The sequence below is a fragment of the Doryrhamphus excisus genome, linkage group LG13 (assembly GCF_037039965.1).
Source record: "Doryrhamphus excisus strain RoL-2023G ecotype Guam linkage group LG13, RoL_Dexc_Guam_v1.1, whole genome shotgun sequence".
In the NCBI taxonomy this organism is placed as follows: domain Eukaryota; kingdom Metazoa; phylum Chordata; class Actinopteri; order Syngnathiformes; family Syngnathidae; genus Doryrhamphus; species Doryrhamphus excisus.
In genome coordinates, this window is record NC_136369.1 from 9,481,856 (window position 1) to 9,500,415 (window position 18,560).

At 40.6% G+C, this 18,560-nt stretch overlaps 1 protein-coding gene across 2 annotated transcripts in view; it reads left to right on the forward strand.

Moving 5' to 3' along the window:
• The first annotated feature begins 11,230 nt into the window (after window positions 1-11,230).
• Window positions 11,231-18,560, forward strand: part of LOC131139638 (uncharacterized) — a 51,932-nt gene continuing 44,602 nt past the window's right edge. For both annotated transcript variants that reach the window (XM_058089424.2, XM_058089423.2), the window contains exon 1: window positions 11,231-11,696. The gene's annotated coding sequence lies outside the window, so the exon portion shown is untranslated. The remainder of the gene's footprint in view (window positions 11,697-18,560) is intronic.

An 18,560-nucleotide genomic window follows, 5' to 3' on the forward strand; every position in this document is an offset into this window, starting at 1 on the left:
AAAAATAAGTACCACAAAAATAAGCAATTTAGATGTTTTTGTGATTGCTAACTGGCTAGTCTTATAAACCAATGAAATCAGTTTCTCTGTGATTCATACATTTCCAAGGATGTCCATCTAAGAGGAGAATGCAAGAGAAGCAAACACTCATGTGGTGTTTCTTGTTGCAATGTGTATGAATACGAGTGGGTGTGCAGCCTCTCTTTAGGGCCGCATTCCTGCAGGGTGAACTTCATCGCCCCCCCCCCCCCCCCCCCACATCCTGGCGGATGCTCCTCACTCTGATGTGTGTGTCCCAGCCCACCTGTTCAGGCCTCATTACTGTCATGCCTGTGTTAATAAATATCCAGGTGTAGAGCGCTCCTCTGTGCCTGTACTTCATCACCAAGGAGCACCAGTCTGCTGGGCGCCCCCACCTCTCTGGCTGCATTGCTGACAGGAACCATGATTACACTGTAAGCACTGTAGTTATTCACCTTCTGCCCAAACTCCGACACCATACTCCATCTTACACCCCACCATGGAGACACACACACACAGTGTACATGCACACGTGCACACACCCGTGGAGCGGCCATACTGACAAATAAACAGATATTTGTGCTTTCATTCCCATTATTTTTACCTTCAGTTCACTCCTAGGCAACACTAGTGTATTTTTTGTATTTGCACTATAGGAGCTATCCTCCCGGCCATGTGATTAATTTATGTCAACTGGTATTATTGCCAACAAACTCTTCGTTTTGTTTTTCTGTGCATGATTCTGTTATGGTCATGACTCTCAGACATCAAGATAACAACAAATCCGCCATGGTGAGGCTTGTTGACCAATGAGTCATGATGTTAGAAATCCATCCAACCATCCATTTTCTTAACAGTTTGTACTCATTGGGGTTATTGGTAAACTGGAGCCTATGTCAGCTGACATGGGCGAGAGGAAGGGAACACCCTGGAATCACCAGCCAGTTGTAGAACGAATATAGAAAAATAACCACTCAGATTGACTTCAGAAATATTGCAGTAAAGTTCAAACAAAGTAGTAAAGTGTAGTAATTTAAGAATTACTACTGTTATTGTCTGTCCTGCTAGATTACTGAAGGCAAACACAAACTGTCCTCTGTACTGGTGAAAATTTGGCAAAATATACACCCCCTGTATGTTACTACACCAATAAACTGTGTTGCTTAGTGGTGGTGCTACTATTAAACTCCAAAGTTTGACCCCAGATTCACTTTAAATGTATTACATGTATCAAATGTATTATGGAATCACACTACTACATTTGTCTAATGATATAAAACTTTGCCAATGTCTATTAAATGTGGTGTCCTAAAGTTGATATGACTGTATATGTTGCTCTCTGCATTGCATATATATGGTCAATGTGAATGGGTGAAAGGGCCTGCGTGAGGGCCCTCATCTCAGCAGCAACGGTGGCCCGAGAATGACGGGGAGGACACAAGCACTTGACTCTGGAGAAGCAATCAGGCTCTGAGGGCTTTAATGCACTGCCTTGGTTCTGAGCCACAGCAATTGGGCTTGATAGTCGTGTCATTATGGGAGGAGGGCGTCTAGAGGTCTTCAATGGCCAGGGATTAGAGGAGAAGAGAGGGGGGCCGAACACAGAAGAGCAGAGAGAACCGATAGTGGGATGATTTGCATCCAGTACTTTGGACATGGGGCTTTCTCACCTTCTTGACTGGTTGTCATTGTCATTCTCTGTACTGCCCTCACTGATTTAACGCCACATAAGTGTCAAAGACTTCTCGTTGACAAGACAATACTTGAGGCCATTGCTACAGTGTATCTGTGATTGTTATACACATCAGACAGATATACAGTGGTTTCAAAAAGTGTTTTGCCCCTTCCTATGTCCTGATTTTTTTGTGCACGTTTTAGTCAATGACCACACAACTCAATACAGAATGTGTTTTATGAAGGAAATTTTTTTAATTTTTTATTACTAAGGGGGAAAAAACATCCAAACCTACATGGCCCGGTTTGAAAAAGTGATTGCCCCCAATGAAAACATAATTTACCTGAGATTAATTAAGATCGATCTGTTGGAAAGGGTTATAAAGCCTTTCTACAGCTTTGGGATTCCAGCGAGCCACAATGACAGCCATTATCCACAAATGGCAGAAACCTTCCCAGGAATGGCCAGCCAACAAAAATTACCCCAAGAGCACAGTGACAACTCATCCAAAAGGTCACAAAAGACCCCACAACAACATCCAAAGAACTGTAGGCCTCACTTGCCTCAATTTAGGTCAGTGTTCATGACCAAAAACGACCTGCATGGCAGAGTTCCAAGACAAAAACTACCGCTGATCAATCAGAGTGTAAAGAGTGAATACATAATGAACATTTCCTTTGAACACGAATACGAATAATGATGAAATGTACTCGTTTCATACTTGTATTGAGCCAAAATGCATTATCTGTAATGGATACTTGTTTATAACGAATATCCGGAGCCTATCCCAGCTGTCTTTGGGCGAGAGGCGGGGTACACCCTGGACTGGTCGCCAGCCAATCACAGGGCACATATAGACAAACAACCATTCACACTCACATTCATACCTATGGACAATTTGGAGTCACCAATTAACCTAGCATGTTTTCGAAATGTGGGAGGAAACCGGAGTACCCAGAGAAAACCCACGCATACACAGGGAGAACATGCAAACTCCACACAGAGATGGCCAAGGGTGGAATTGAACCCTGGTCTCCTAGCTGTGAGGCGTGCGCGCTAACCACTCAACCGCCGTATTGCCATATTATGAAAGTAAAATTAAATACAACCCACAGAAATCACCCTTATATTTTTCTGTTAAATAAGATACTCTTTGGACACTCCTGTTTTAACCGCTAAGCTTACCTTTCTATAAAGTTTGAACATCCCACACATCAAACTGTTTATTCGGTTCCTATAACCCTAGAGTAAAGTGAGAGCTCATTGTACAGTGTTAATGTGAGTGAAGGACGTCACTCATACACGGATGCGATGGCAGATGCCAGGTTAAGAGATGTCATCAACATTATGGATAAGAGCCAGATATGGAGCTGTGATTGGACCTACTGCGGCTGAGCTGTTTGCCACAGTGCAGCTTTGATTAGCGCCTCCATGAAAATGTATGCCCTGTGCTCAAAGAAAACTGGGGGAGTAACTACCTGTCAGGGAATTCACAAACAAGGCTACTTGGAGCACAGGGAACTGTATATTTTAAAGTCTAATACTTCTTTCATTTCATTGCAGGGGTGGAGGGTTGGGGGTTCTCACCAAATCCCTACAGATACCCAACCGCACCCTTGCAAAACACCCCAAACACGAAAGAATAACACCGCGAACCACCTCCCTAACGAATAAGTGTGAGAGAACCTGCACTCTTGTCACACAAGAAAGACTCTCTGACAGATGTTGTGAATACCAAAAATCCCTGCAAAAAAACAATGAAGTATATAAATTAATCAGTGCAGGTAAATAAATAAATAATGCATATGAGGAGCTAATTAAATGTGTTTATTCGTGTTATCATATGCTGCCCTCATTTCCACCACTTGAAGCCATGAATCATTAAGTGGCTGCTAAATTGGTCTCTGGGGCCGTCCCAGTGGCAGGGGGCAGTCAAATCCTGTCTGGCAGTAGGCAGGTGTGCGGTGGACGGACGGAAGGCCTGTGCTCCTGTGGTCCTTGGACAGCGGCGTTTGACAGAGGGGAAGCAGGCGTCACGCTGGGAGGTGAGTGGCCGGAGGAGAGCCGTGAGCAGAGCGGCTGACAGGGCCGCCCGTCACGGGGCCGCCTCCGCTTTGATTAATGAGGGCATTTGAAAGACAATTAGCCGGAGCAGATTTGCCTTCAACTACCTTATCAATCAGAACCTGTTTAATTCAATGTGTGGCGCCCTCTGCACCAAAATGAGTGTGTGAGCATTTTGTAGCAGGGCAGGAACAGGCTGCTCGTCCACAGGAGGTACAGTAGGGTTGCACAGAGAAAACTCTTGTTGTTTTGATTAGTGTTGAACTTGGAAGCAACTAACTTCTCGTAAACAATATATACACAAAGCCACGCAGGGAACTGCTTGGGGCCCCAACCCAGGTGGGGGTTTTTGAGGGCTGACAAACGTTGAACTTCTACATTGGTGCTGCTATGCAAAGAGGCCCCCTGTGAATTTTTGATGAGGGCCCCAACAGACTCTAGAATCGCCTTTTTCTTTTCATATATCTATCTAATAGGGATGAGCCGGATACTTGTTATAAATGCATTTTTGCCAGATACGAATATGAAAGAGTACATTTCGTCATTATTCATATTCACGTTGCGTTGGTCACACTGTCTCCATTTTATTAGGTTTTCTTCAGCTTTCCTCTATTTTGGTTTGTATCAAAAGTACTTACAATATAAGAATTTTGTTAATTTTCAGTTGGCAGTACACAGACTGTGGTAACGTTGACTGCATTGAACACACGCCTGTATTATTATACAGTATATTTAATATTATATTTAATACATAATAGTATATTATATTTAATACAGTATACTGTATTATTATACAGTATTATATATTATACCCATCTCAATATGCTGCAGTATGTACATTCTAATCTTAAACTTAATTCGTACACCACACATTTCACAAGAGGTCTGTATAATGTTTTTTTTTTTCATCTGCTCTCATATAATTTGACTGGTGAGACAAAGTCACTTTGCTTCAAGTACTGAACGCTGTGTTTTTTGAAAAGAAATCATCATTAAAGGTTTGGATAAATCCCCAAGACAAAGATCATTAAAAATAATGAAATAATAAGTCTTACAGGTCACGTACACACATACACAGTACACATATAGAAGGATAATAATAAACATAGCAACTTCTGATCAGTCCATGTCAATTTCAGACTTAAAATATTGCACAAATTTTCACCCCACACATTTCCGGTTAAACCATGCCCACTTGCCATTTATCACCCGCCTACTCGGAGTACACTAGTATTGAAGTGTCAGTCTATCAAATACAGAAATGAAAGACTAATGTAGTTGCAAGACTTAATGTGAGAAAAAATTACTCTTGCAGGAAGAGAATACCAGAAAGTGTTATGGTGTACTACAGGTGTACTATACGATTGTATACCTGTCCAGTAACTGTGACATTGTCAGCCCCATCTTCCTCCCTTCCTCGCTTCCTCAGCGAATCAGGCCCTTATCTACTTTGTCTCTGACTGTAAATAGTCTGAAATGTCTTTGTACATCTTTGATTTGTCTTGCGTCTACATTTATTCTCTATTAATTCTTCATTGTTCAATTTCGTTTCAAAGCTCAAATAATTGTGTAACCACACAAACATCTGTCATTTTATCGTATTCTTCCCAACATCCTTCATGGCCTACTACACTTGTCAGTCAATAGAAGTCAAATAGTTTGAACCACTGGAGAAAATGAAGAGGTTGAAAGTTTTCATGAAGCTGTAAACACGCAAGTGAGGAAGAGCCTCTATTGATCTTGCTGCCTGTAAATAAAACAGAGGCAATGGACAAAAAGGCAACAAACAACTTAACAGAGTGAGCATGGGGAAACAAAGAAAATCAATAGATTTCCTTCACTGGTGGGTCTTCTCTGGTCAGACAATTCTCTCTGGGTTTTCCTACAGTACATGGAGTGAGGACAAGAACAAACAGTCAACAAACTCTTGATTTAGATAATATTTCTGATGGGACACCTTGCAGTTTAGCTCAGTGCAGTTAACCTAACCGTGACCTCAGAAATAGAGTGTCAGTATTATGGCTTTGTGTCCACTTACTTCCACTTATATTCTTATTTTCCTATGCTTATGATCTCCTCTTAAAACTTGCTGATATGTAATGTATCACAAGAAAGCAGCAGAAATCCCAAGGAAAAAACTAAACACAGTATGTAACCTAATAACAAAAGTATACGTATTATAGCGCTAATTATATTATAATTATTGTGAAGTTGGTGATTCATGCAAACATGGCAACACACATAACAATAATGTGTCAGGCTTGCTGACTGTAATTTTCTCAAAAGCACCACAAGCAGTTTTCCAACTGACTTTGTATCACCAGCAAGTAAAACTCTAGTGACTGATGCACGATCCTGCACGCTGAAGAAATGCACTATGATTAAGATTGGAAGGTGCATACTGCAAAGTATTGAGAGGGGTGTAATATTTTAGCCATACATGCAGAATGCTTGATGTCGCCCTTGTGCGGAATCGAGTTTACCTAATGTTGTGTACATGTTTACTAAGTAGTTTTAGATAGAAACCAAAATAGAGATGAGCTGAAGAAAACCTAATAAAGTGGAGTCATTGTGACGAACGCTGAGCTGCTTCCAACTTCCCAATTGCACCTTGAACGAGGCACTGCTGAATTCTTCTCTTGTGGCTGCCGCTTGCGGTCTAGGGAGAGTTGCTGTGTGCAACTGGCCAATCACAGAGCGTGAAGAGTGAATACATAATGAGTATTTTCTTTAAACACGAAATACACTCGTTTCATACTCATATCTGGCAAAAAGTATCCGGCTCATCCCAATTATTTTGTTCATGATCATGTGTTGGCTGGAGTCTATCCCTAGGCTCCCTTGACTCAGGCACAAATAAATAAAGAAGCACAATTTAGAGTTTCCAATTAACTTAATTAAGCTATAAAGACATGTTTTTGGACTGTGGGAAGAATCCAACCAAATGTAATGTTCCATACTTTAGAAGCATATGGATCCAAATTACAAAGTTCAAAGGAAGAATTAAGTGCCCAATTTCTGATGGGCCATGATGAATGTAGGTTCAGTAAGTCATGGAAGTTTTGTGGGTCTGCCCACTTTCTGTCATTGTTCCAGCTTAGTGGGCAAAAAAGAATGCTGCCTTCCCCCCTCCATTTCCCATTAGCTCTTTTATTTCACGGGAAATTTGCTTCCTGCTTGCTGTAATAGGTATGTAGGCACCTCTTGATGTGGACATTAGGAATTTTGATACAATGTTTTATGCAGGTGAGAATGTGCATATATTACACTTTTAGTAGCACTTCGCAGTATCCCATTATGTGACTCTTCAATACAATTATTCATCAGGACACTTGGTGAAACAATACTAAAGATTGTGACTAATGCTAAATCCACTCCGTTTCCACAAACTTTCAGGTGACAATGAAGTTTAGAGATCACTGCAGACTTTTAGCATCAGGTCAGATGCTAGAAGCAGCTTTTGCAGCAGCTCTAATATTTAATCTTACGTATTAAGGCATTGAGAGCATTGCGCTGACTTGTTGCAGGCAAGTGTGTGGTGAAGTCGCGAGCCGGTGTGGTGTGGTAGGATGTCAATACACCATCAACGTAGTTTGATCTGCGTAACAATGTTAATAATAATAATAACAGTGTCGCTGTAACTTGGTTAATATGCACGTCACACTACGTATATGTAAATGTTAATATTTTTGGATTTTTTTTATAGGCGGAATTAGTGTTTGTCATTGAGTTCAGTCTTAGCAAAGTCTTTTTTAGCTCTTTTTATATCTTTAGAACACACGGAAAAGAGAGACATGTTCATGTACATGTTCATGTCTCATATCAGGATTGTGGATAAAAACTTTTCCTTAAAAAAAATACACTGGGCGTCAAGTTGACGGTCCAGGCTTTTATCTCAATGCCTAGCGCTCTTTAATATCATTCCAAAGGACTTGGTTCAAGCCCACGGCAGTGCACAGGGTTGTCTGAACCAGAGGGGTTACATTGGTACGGTGACCTAGATGAGAGTGAGGTTTGGGGGGTGAGTGTAACAGATTCAGCCGGTGTGGCTGTGCAAGTGTGCACTGGTAAACCTCACTCCAGAGCTGCGCTGGGCGTTCAGTTGAGAGCCAGGGCTTTTATCTTGGCGCCTAGCGCTCTCAACTCTCATGCTGAAGGACCTTGATTCGAGCTGAACCAGTTATATCACATACCCAGCTTAATATCACAACAGAATTTCATGAGTAAATAATAATAATAATGATCATAAAAATAAAAAAAAAATGAAAAAGGCATAATGTAAAGGGGAAAAAAATAAATGTTGACAATAAAGTAGTGTCAAGCACTCTCGGGCAGTGCATTAGTGACCTCTGCAATAGTTTCAAAAATAATAATAATATTAATAGAAGACAGCTGGGATAGGCTCCAGCATGCCCGCAATCCTTGTGAGGATAAGCGATATAGCAAATGAATGAGTAAATGAATAATAATAATAATACGCTTTGTGACCTATAACACAAATCTGAGACACAGGAAGTTTTTTTTAAACAGTTTTTATTTTTTTAAACATATGTAACTTCTTAGCAAATCTTGAAAATAGAAATCAAAATGGCTCACTAATCCTTTGATTCAGTATGTGGAAAAGTTTTAAAACCTGTGAGCTATCTGTGAACAATCACTCCCTACCACAATGATATCATATCCATTTATTTACACTATCAAATGTTCACTACCACAACCACATAACAAAATCAGGGTCTACCATTCCAAACTTTAACGTGGCAAACCAAACTAAACTGTGCTAATGTAAACAAAGTTCCAAGTGGCCGATGTATTATTCTTGTTAAAAGTCAGTGTACTGTTAAAAATACTTCTAGCAATACCACTTAACGTCACAGAAAGACATACATTACTGAAAGTAAACATACAAGAAAAAAAATTAAAGCTTCCTCTGTAATTGACTGCAACTGTGGCCTTTTAAGTCAGGAAAATTTTCAGTTTGCTTTCCGTAAATTGCTCGTCAATTGAGTGTTTGCAATTCAAGACATGCTGTATCGAATGGTGAAATTGAAGCAAATCTTTCTCGGGCAGACACCATAATGAGATTCATTTTCAAACAGGAGAACATTCTAATGGGCAATTAAGATGATCAAGCCTGCCAAGATACACGTGCAGAAAGGAGTGCGGGTGCCAGTGCTTGTGTGTCCTTCGCCCCTGCCTCCTTCCGGCGCCGGCCCAGACTTCATTTTATGCATGTGCATAAGTAGCAAGGCGGGAAAGAGAGAAAAAGGCTCCAAAAGCACAATATAATTGAACTTTCCACATTATTTCTCACTAATATGTGCTGCCACTTGGTCTCATTAGTGGAATGATGTGCTCTGCCATTCTGGAATGAACTCTTTGCCCGAGTAATTAAGGCTCCTAAAGTTTCCAGTCCTTTGTATAAAGAATTCGTCCTTGTGCTCTCCATGCCCCATCAGCTGCCTAATTAGCAGGGTCTTTGTGTGATTAAAAATTCTTACAGAGATTCCGTTGGATATTTTCCTCTGTTAATGAGTGTTTGTGGACAGCTGGGAATGGACCGAGGATCCCTCCCCGCCGGACCTCCTGTGCGTGGGGTGGACCTCTGTCAGGGCCCAGGAGTGAGAGCTGTCATTTCTGTAATGGGGATGGAAATTGGTCAAAACCGAGCAAGGCCCCCACAGGAATGGACGCCTTGAAATATGAATGAGGATGAATATTCATAACGGAGAAAGTGCTGAGTATTAATATACATGTCTGTCCAACAGAAGGAACCGGTTGTGCTATGCTTGTCCATAAATGCTGCTTTTACATTTCATTCTTTTCTTTCTAAAGTTGGGGTGACCCTCACCACAGGGAAAAGCACATTGGGAGACATTCCTTTACTTACATTTCTCCGATTTATAGGGAATGTCTCTGAGGGAGAGAGAGAAAGAGAGAGAGAGGCCTTGGAAGAGCCATAGAGTTGTAAATGGAACACTCTCGCATGTAAGATAAAGAGGTCAAACACAAACAAGACGAATAATGTGTGCTATTGCGATGACAACAGGAACTCATTGGGGGGAAATGGGGTGGCACAGAGAGTCAAAGCACAAGGAAGAAGACTCCACATCAGTTGGGTTGACTGTTCTTCACTTGTGGAGGTTGACTTCATCTTATTTTTGCTAGCTGATGTGAGAAGGTCACACATATTTATACACTGCAAATGCTCTAATTACCATTCCATTCATTTATTCATTCATTCATTTTCTACCGCTTATCCTCACGAGGGTCGCAGGGGGTGCTGGAGCCTATCCCAGCTGTCTTCGGGCGAGAGGCAGGGTACACCCTGGACCGGTCGCTCTAATTATCATCGCTATTCAATTAAAGTGATTAGTCTCTCAGAAAACATTGGAATTACTGTAACTGCTGTGGCTGTACGCAACATCCTGATGTAGATTTTATTACCTCTAGAAGATGACAGTAACTGTATTCAAAGTATCAATAGTGATTGCCAATCCTCACATTATCTACCTCTGGGTGCGCTTTAAAATGTTGTACTCTTGGTGTGAAATTCATGCCTGCTACACTTGCCATATTGTTGTTATAAACTCATCAGAATTGTTTGCATGTTACTGCTATTAAAACATTGGTTCTGGTGCTGCTGCATTGCACAAAATACTTGTTCAGCTCAGTTTCTGTTTATTTCGAACATACATACAAAGCTACATACAACAATTCCGCAATTCACCATTCGAAAAGGAGTAGGAAGAAACCAAGCTTATTTAGTCCGACACCTTTTTCATAACACTATCACTATTTCGGCTTTTTTTTTGCTGGAACCCTACTGGAAAAGCCAGCGTTGGCTGATGTGTCACTTGCTATTTATGTCCTGATTGGCAGGTTAATTATAACTTCATAGTAGGCAGTGCCTTTAATCATTACATGTACCAATAGTATAGCAGCTAGCAAGTACATTTATTTTCAGTGGTTTTATCTATTTTAGATACTTTAATTTTAATTTAAATATGTGGTTAGAAAGGTTTAATATCAATGGATATTATTTTGTTGCTATTTAATCATCAACATTATTTTATAAATGTTGTAAATGTGTATAAATATCAAAATTAAAGTCAGCTTTCCACATGAATATATATATACAAGTTTTTGTAAAGTGTGTACCTGTCATCATTTCACAGTTTGAAGCTGTGGGGGACTTGTTTGTTTTTAATTAAAATCTAATGTAGCTTTCGCAGGGCCTGGCAGCTCTGCCCAGTGACTGGAGGATGTTTAATAAGCTGCACTGCTGAAAGTTGTTTCATTAGGTGTGAAAAGGTCTGATAACTCAATAGCCAACAGCCAAACATCCTCTCTGTGTCGGTTTCCTGCCTCTTTAATCTGCTTTTCATTCTGCACGGCATGCCGCAGCAGTACAGGGACTCCACAAAAAGGAGGGGAAAAAAAACATCCATCACCATTGGGCCTCCAACCAACCAGAGGGTGACAGAGCGAGACAGCCAGTTTGCTTGAAGAGGGCAGCGATCAGAGTGAATGTTGGTTGAAGCACCTTTTCAGACTGCATGCAGGGAATAGCACATATAGACCCTGAATCTTACCATTAAGCATTTTTATCATTTCTCAATTATATATAACAGATTATGCTGTCTTTTCCACTGGACAGTACTGACCCCGTTCAGTTCTGCTCTACTCCTCAGTTGGGGGCAGTCGTTTTCTTCAAATGAAAGACAAACCAAGACAGACTGAATGCATCAGTAGGAGCAGATTCAACAGAAATGGAGGAGAATGAGGGTCTCCTACAATTGGGCATGTTGCTGTTGGCCACGGTAATGAGACCAGAGTTATTCAAGAGGAGACTGAGGACAGCAGGGAACCCAACTCCAGCAGCAAAGTAGAGAATATAATACTACAGCATCCGGCGCTAAGGCCCAACAACAGGGTAAGCTAACGTTAGCATGTGTGTTCATTTGTTGTTATTTCAAGCTCTGCATCTTCAAACCAATCTGCTCAGCAACCAGCAGAGGTTTATGTAATCTACTGTATTTATGGTATAGTCTGAGTGCACTTGAAAGACAAGCTGACCAGGTACTACAACCAGTACTTCATAGTACTAGTACATAGTAGCATGTATGCTTTACAGTCATGGGTTTCTGGTGTTTCTCCCTTCATTGGGTTTACTTCAGCTTTCTTCCACATAAGACATTCATTCAATTTCTATATGAGGGGCATGCTGGAGCCTATCCTGGAGTGGGGTACACCCTGGACTGGTCGCCAGCCAATCACAGGGCACATATAGACAAACAACCATTCACACTCACATTCATACCTATGGACAATTAGCTCCTAGCTCTTAACCTAGCAATGAACCGGAGTGTCTGGAGAAAACGTGCGCACTGGGAGAACATGCAAACTCCACACAGATATGCCCGAGCGAGGAATTGAACCTTGGTCACCTAGCTGTGTGGCTACTAATGAGACATATTAGACTCACACGATAGCATTGGGGGAGTTTCTTGTTTTTTTCTGGACAGCCTATGTCCTGTGGTAGCTCTCGTCTCATCAGTGTAAGATTACTGACACGTAGTGACCAATGTAGAATACTACATATTGTTTTTGAATGCGTCTTGTGAAGCCTTATGTTTTTTATATTTTATTATTTTTGTTCATGTAGCCACTTGTGTGCTTAAAATTGTGTCACGTAGGCCAATAATATGAAAATTTTGCTTAAATATGCATATTTTAGACAAAGCTGTAGTCAACCACAAAAAAACCTGATCATTTATTTATTTTGTAAAATCACACGAGTGAAGCCACAAATTCCAACTGCAAAGTTGCACGAGACAACTGTATATTATTGTTGAAAGGGCATTGTTTATTTATCATTTCAGATGAAATTATAAGTTGCACAGTAACAATGAGATCAGTTTCTGTGCAAACTTTTCCATTACTTCTCTACTACTTTCTTGCAATCTAAAATGTGATTTGAAAGTGTAGTTTGTCTCATCTTTTCTTTTAGTTTGAACCCTGGGCTCATAATTTGCTCTTTCCTTTGCTGCTTTAACTTGTGAACTTCCCCACTGTGGGACTAATAAAGGACCATCTTATGTTATTGCCACCTCCCACGTGCGCACATATCTTAAAATAATGTCAAACCTATACCAGTCTATTAAATTTATTTTTTTGTTGAATCTGGAAATCTGTGGCAGGACATGTGACTCTTATTAATAAGGAGGGGGCAATGTAAGAATTTTAATTAATATTTATTTTGGTTTTTACTTTCATATTAACAAGTTTTATACTGTACTGTTTACTTTTTTTACTTTCTACTGAGGTTATTACTTTTCCCTTGTGATGCCTTTGAATTGCGTTTGAGAAAATAATATAATGACATTTATAAAAAAAAAAAAAGTTGAAATGCAGACCTCTAATGATAAGTTTCAAATAATCACACACATACTTTCCCACACGAAAATGAACACACACCCCACTTCTTGTCTGCGGAGCTGAAGCTGTAATGATCATTAAAGTACAACTCCACCAAAGAGTTAGTTTCCTCTACCTGAAAACTGTGACAAGGCTCATATCTCAAACTCTCTTTTTTTGTACATATTGAATAGATAACATGGCACCTAATTTGTGGCATAGCTGAGGGTCCCCCCCCTCCCCTCCTCTCTCCTTGAAAGAGAACTTGAGAAGCTCTTACGGTAATAAGGCGACATGTATTCCTTCATGTGTACTACATCAAGCCCATTAATCCTTGTAGATTGAAGCCGCCCACTGATTTAGATTGTCATTAAGTGTTTCATAGACGTTCCACTATGAGGTTTTATATTCATAAAGTCTGAGGAGGTGGATGTGTAAATTGTTCTTTCATTACCGGTCACCCCTTTGTAGGAGTTTCAAGTGCTGTAGATGTGCTCACTCAACAGCTTTGTTCCACCTGAGATGAAAGGCTATTTACGTCCAGCCATGGTGATGACAATGATGATGAGTATGACTGTGGGGGCAGCAAGGTTTCCAGGCGACCGGGTTTCCCAGTTCGCCGCCATTTGACGAGCACACTGTTTAATCTCTGCAGACACGGTGACCATTGGGCCTAATTGAGCAAAGGCGCTGTGCCTTCAGAGACAAGTAAAGAAATGAAGCTGTTTCTCTCTACGAGCAGATGTATGTGACAGTGCAGGCAAATCACAGGTCACTTTGCTCTGCCCGGCCCTGCCTGTCCCATCTACACATGCCACTTACATCCCTAACCTACATACCTATGTGTGCACACACATTTAACATTACCCGGTTTATGCGTTCATGCTCAAAAATATGCACTAATGCTAAACGAGAAAAAAAAGTGACATTGAAGTACACAAGTAGATGACTTGTGCTTACATTTGTTCTATAAACATGTCTGAACAGGAGTAGTTTTGTCAGACACATGGCGAACAGTGATTTGCAGTCTGGAGAGGTATTATTGAAAAATGAATAATGATAATATGAAATACTAGAAAAGCAATACCAAGCGCCGTTGTTCCTCCCATATTGTGATTTTTCACCATAAATATTTTTCCTACATTATTTTATGTAAATATTTAGATTCGTTGACCATGAAAACAAACCATTAGCAATTGAATTTGTAATTATATCAATATTATTTCAGTTATTCACAAAAATCGCATTTTCCTGAATGGTGTTTTTTTTCTGGATCTAGCTCCATAGCTTTTGAAGATACAACAAATCTTTTGGCACACTCCATATTCCACAATGTCTTGGCTATGTATAATGGTGTTTTAATGCATCTTTATAGCTTCAATTGTTGTCTTCCTTTTCGACCCTTTGAATTGAATTGTGGATGATTATGGACCTATAGAGCAGCTACACACGATAACCAGCACAGAAAGCTTTCGAGTTCTTCCAGAATCTGCACCTATTTAGCTGTATTTTTTTGGATTTTGTGTTTCCCACGAAAACGGTTTGTTTTGTATTCCACCCATGGCCCGCCTCCAGGCACGCCCACTCCACTGTGGTTGGTCATACTCCCGAGTGCTTAGAAGAACTTGATGGGCCGCTAACTGCGAAACCAACTTTATAGGAGTTGATAAACATTATAGGAGTTGATAATAAACTGTGATTTATCATTTTAAAATGTCCCCTTTTAACAAACAGTCATATGTGTTGAATCCGCAAGCCATTTCTTCAAGATGTATCTCAATGGTAAGTAGCTTTAGCATTTTAGCGGTTTTCAGCATCAGTAATGTCTAATGTTGTCATTACATGTTTTGAAAAAATACAGGTAGAGCTACTAATTGTGGTTTGAAATGTTTACTAGCAACCCTGTATGCACGCTCTATAATGTTACACAGAAAAGCGCTTTTGCTCCATTACCTACACAAAATAAACAGTTAGGACACTGAATAATTGTTACAGCATGCTCTTTTGACTCTTCAACACGACCTATACTGGTATACTGGTATATGCATACTGGTCTTTTGCTGGTAGGGAGTGAAGAACTCCAACCACTTGTGCCTGATGGTGGCGTCTTTAGGAATTGTAAATAAATGCAGCTTTTCCTTACGAGCCATTGCTAGCAATGTAAACAGAGAGACAGAGCTTGAGGGAGGGCAGAGATTGTATCCCGCCTACAGCCATACTTACTGGATAACGCACACAAACAGAGGCAAAATTGTGGCGTACATTTTTGAAGTTATCGGAAATACACGCAAAAACTGGGGCAGATGCTCACTGACCAAATTGCCGCAGGAAGAAGGAAAACTGTCTGCTGATATTTTGGATGTAATACATGAATACCATTTGTCCTGCAAAATATCTTTTACAGCAAATATGTAGAAAATGCTCCTCTATTTTTCACGAATAAGGTCACTTATCGGTGAATGTAATGTCACCAAGTTCTCTTCATCAATTCAATAACACTGCAAAAGTGAAAAAAATTGTCAGGTCATTTCTATATAATACACCCCTGGGCTTTTTTATTATGACTTCATTTCCCGCTGTAATATTGGAACGTCTCTATAATTGTAAAAGTGTAATAGGCTCTAATATAATTTCATTTTGAACCCTGAATGTTCTACGCCATCGCTGCTCAATTTGAGAAGAATAATGATTTTTAATGTCCACACATGGCTTGCTGTGACCTTATTCAATCTGCGGGCTGATCAGGAAATATATTGATTCAATTACATTGCTGATGACAAGCGAACAGAAGAGAGGAGGGAAAAAAGGTCAGCATATATTTGAAAATGTAAATCTTAACAATGTCTTTTGGGTTTCCTGAAAAAAAAGCCATTACCAAATGCCATTTGGCGTCAGTGGCATCTTGCTCTCAGTCGTTCTCTCCCACACCCAGCGGGTATAGTTCAAATATTTAGGATAACCAGGACAGATTTTTCCTTTGTCAGCATGTGAAATGTATTCAGATTCAATTTAGCTATTGGCGCTGATTGTGTGGAATATAACAGCTCACATTATTTCTTCAGCCAAACACATGCACTGCTGATCTTTGTCTGACTTCATAATGACCTTGAGGTAGTGACTTTCCAGTCGTTTCATATGTTGTTCGCCATTCTTCAGCAGCCAAAGCTAGTCTATAAGTAAATTAGCCTGTCCTTGTTCAAACACTGAACAGAGCTCTCAGATTCATTCCTCCTCAAATTACATGCACACCGGGTTCCTCTAATTATTTGTTTGGTCATTAAAAACTCATTAAATTTAAATTGTCCATTTGCATACCACTGAGTGTTGCATCATACATTATTAATTGAAGATAAATAAATGAATCCAATTATACAAAATAAGTAATGCAACATATGCGCCGACAGGGATGTCGTACTTGTCTTTCTTTTGACATTGGGGGTGCTCTTCAGCCGGGACTCAAGCAATATAAGGAAGCAGATCCGGGTTGGTTTGAAGCAACCACAGCTTTCTTTTCTCTTTAAGAAGCTAGCTTCTGGTGTAGTAGTAAACGATGGTGACTAACATAAAACGTATTTTAACGACCGGTTGGTGTTCTAATGTTGATGTTCTGAATTCTGGTATTCATGAGCGCCTCCCTGTGAATATTATTTGTCAATAATTTGGCAATAAAACTTGAGTGTCCGACTATGTGTGTCTATCAGGATGCTGCAGTATAGGTCAGGGGTCGGGAACCCGCGTCTTCAGAGCGCTTCATACTCCTTGTTGCGACTCCCTCCAGAGCGCTTCAGACACATTGTTGCGACTTCTTTTTTAACACAGAAGGAGGGATTTTCAAAAACAATGTGAAATATCCCACTCACCTCAAGTAGGTAAGCTAGTGTATGCCTTCAGTTTCACTGGCGAGAAAATAGGTGATTCATTGAGTCTGAAGCAAGTTACTGCACAGTCAAATCAAACAATGAAATTAAGAGCTTAGCAATATGTTTTGTGACGAGAAGAGCATTTTCACTATGTGTTTGGAGCCCATGACGTGCTAATAACTGTGATAGTGACTTCGGGAGAGGCAGATAGTGTACCACGAGAGATGACGATGAGGTGGGGTGGACCTCTCAGCAACCAACAAGAGAACAATACATCCTTTCTCTTAGTCTACCAAAAAAACATGGCTTTCACTAAGTCTCCAAAGCAGTCACGGCTCCTCAGCATTGAGAGGAGCCATATCAGGTGGCTCGGCCATCTGGTTATGATGTCTCCCAGATGCCTCCCTTGGGAGGTGTTCGGGGTACACCAACCGGTAGGAGGTGTCAGGCAAGGTTGGACACCAGGACACGGTTGGAGAGACTATGTCTCTCAGCTGGCCTTGTAACAGCTTAGGATCCACGATCCTCCACCGGAGCTGGAGGACATCAGCAGCTGGGAAGAGGCAAGTCTGGGCTTCTTGTCTTGTCCCCACAACCTAACCTCGGATAAGCGGAAGAATATGCATGGATGGCTGTTTAACCTCCTAAGATGTTTTACATTCCACTTTTACCTGGATGAATTGTACTAGCATCCCAGATTCACTAGAGAGACTATAATGGATTGGTATTGAACAGTATCCCCTTGCACAACATTATTTTCCAATCAAACATGTTAGAAATTTAGGATGAACAGGATTGTGTTGCACATTGTAGAGCTTCTCAAAGAAAGGCAGTTTTTCTTCTTCACTACTCACATTTATTCCTTAGAGACACAGAGAAGGGGTAAGATTAAATGAGCTGTGCTTCTTCCAACTCCTTTTCAGCCATGTTGAACCTTGTTCAGCATGTTTGAAATAAATATCATTACAATTGTTACCATTAACATTGTTTTTGGTTGAAGTATCTGAGAACTGCAATAATACTCCACATGTTTGTGAGCAATTTCTCAGCAACTCCGGTAGTACCATTTAATGCTTTTGACTGAGGTTGTTGCCTCCCTGGACAGCGGTGTTAGTTCTGTTAGTTTCCATGGTCACCATTTTCCAGTTCCAGGGATTGATAAACACTCACCTCTTTTTCAAATCACTTCATTAATTAAATGGGATTGGGGAAGGTTCTGAGCTAATGGATTAGACTGGGGCTGGCTGGTTCAGGCCTTTTTACCAGAGGTCACATTTCATTTGCTACCTATGTCAAGCGACCGGCACCGAGGCCTCTAAGGCAATCTAATCAATGTCTGCGTGCCAGAGCCCTTGCATGAATCCATTAAAGTTATGTGGATGCATCCTGTGCTAAAGAAAAAAAGTCTCCCGATACCTCTGATAGAAATTAGCCATGAATTAATAGGGAGGCTGGTCTCATTCTGGATGTCAGCCAAAATAGAATTAATAGGCCATCAGAGCCTCTGGTGAGTTAAACCC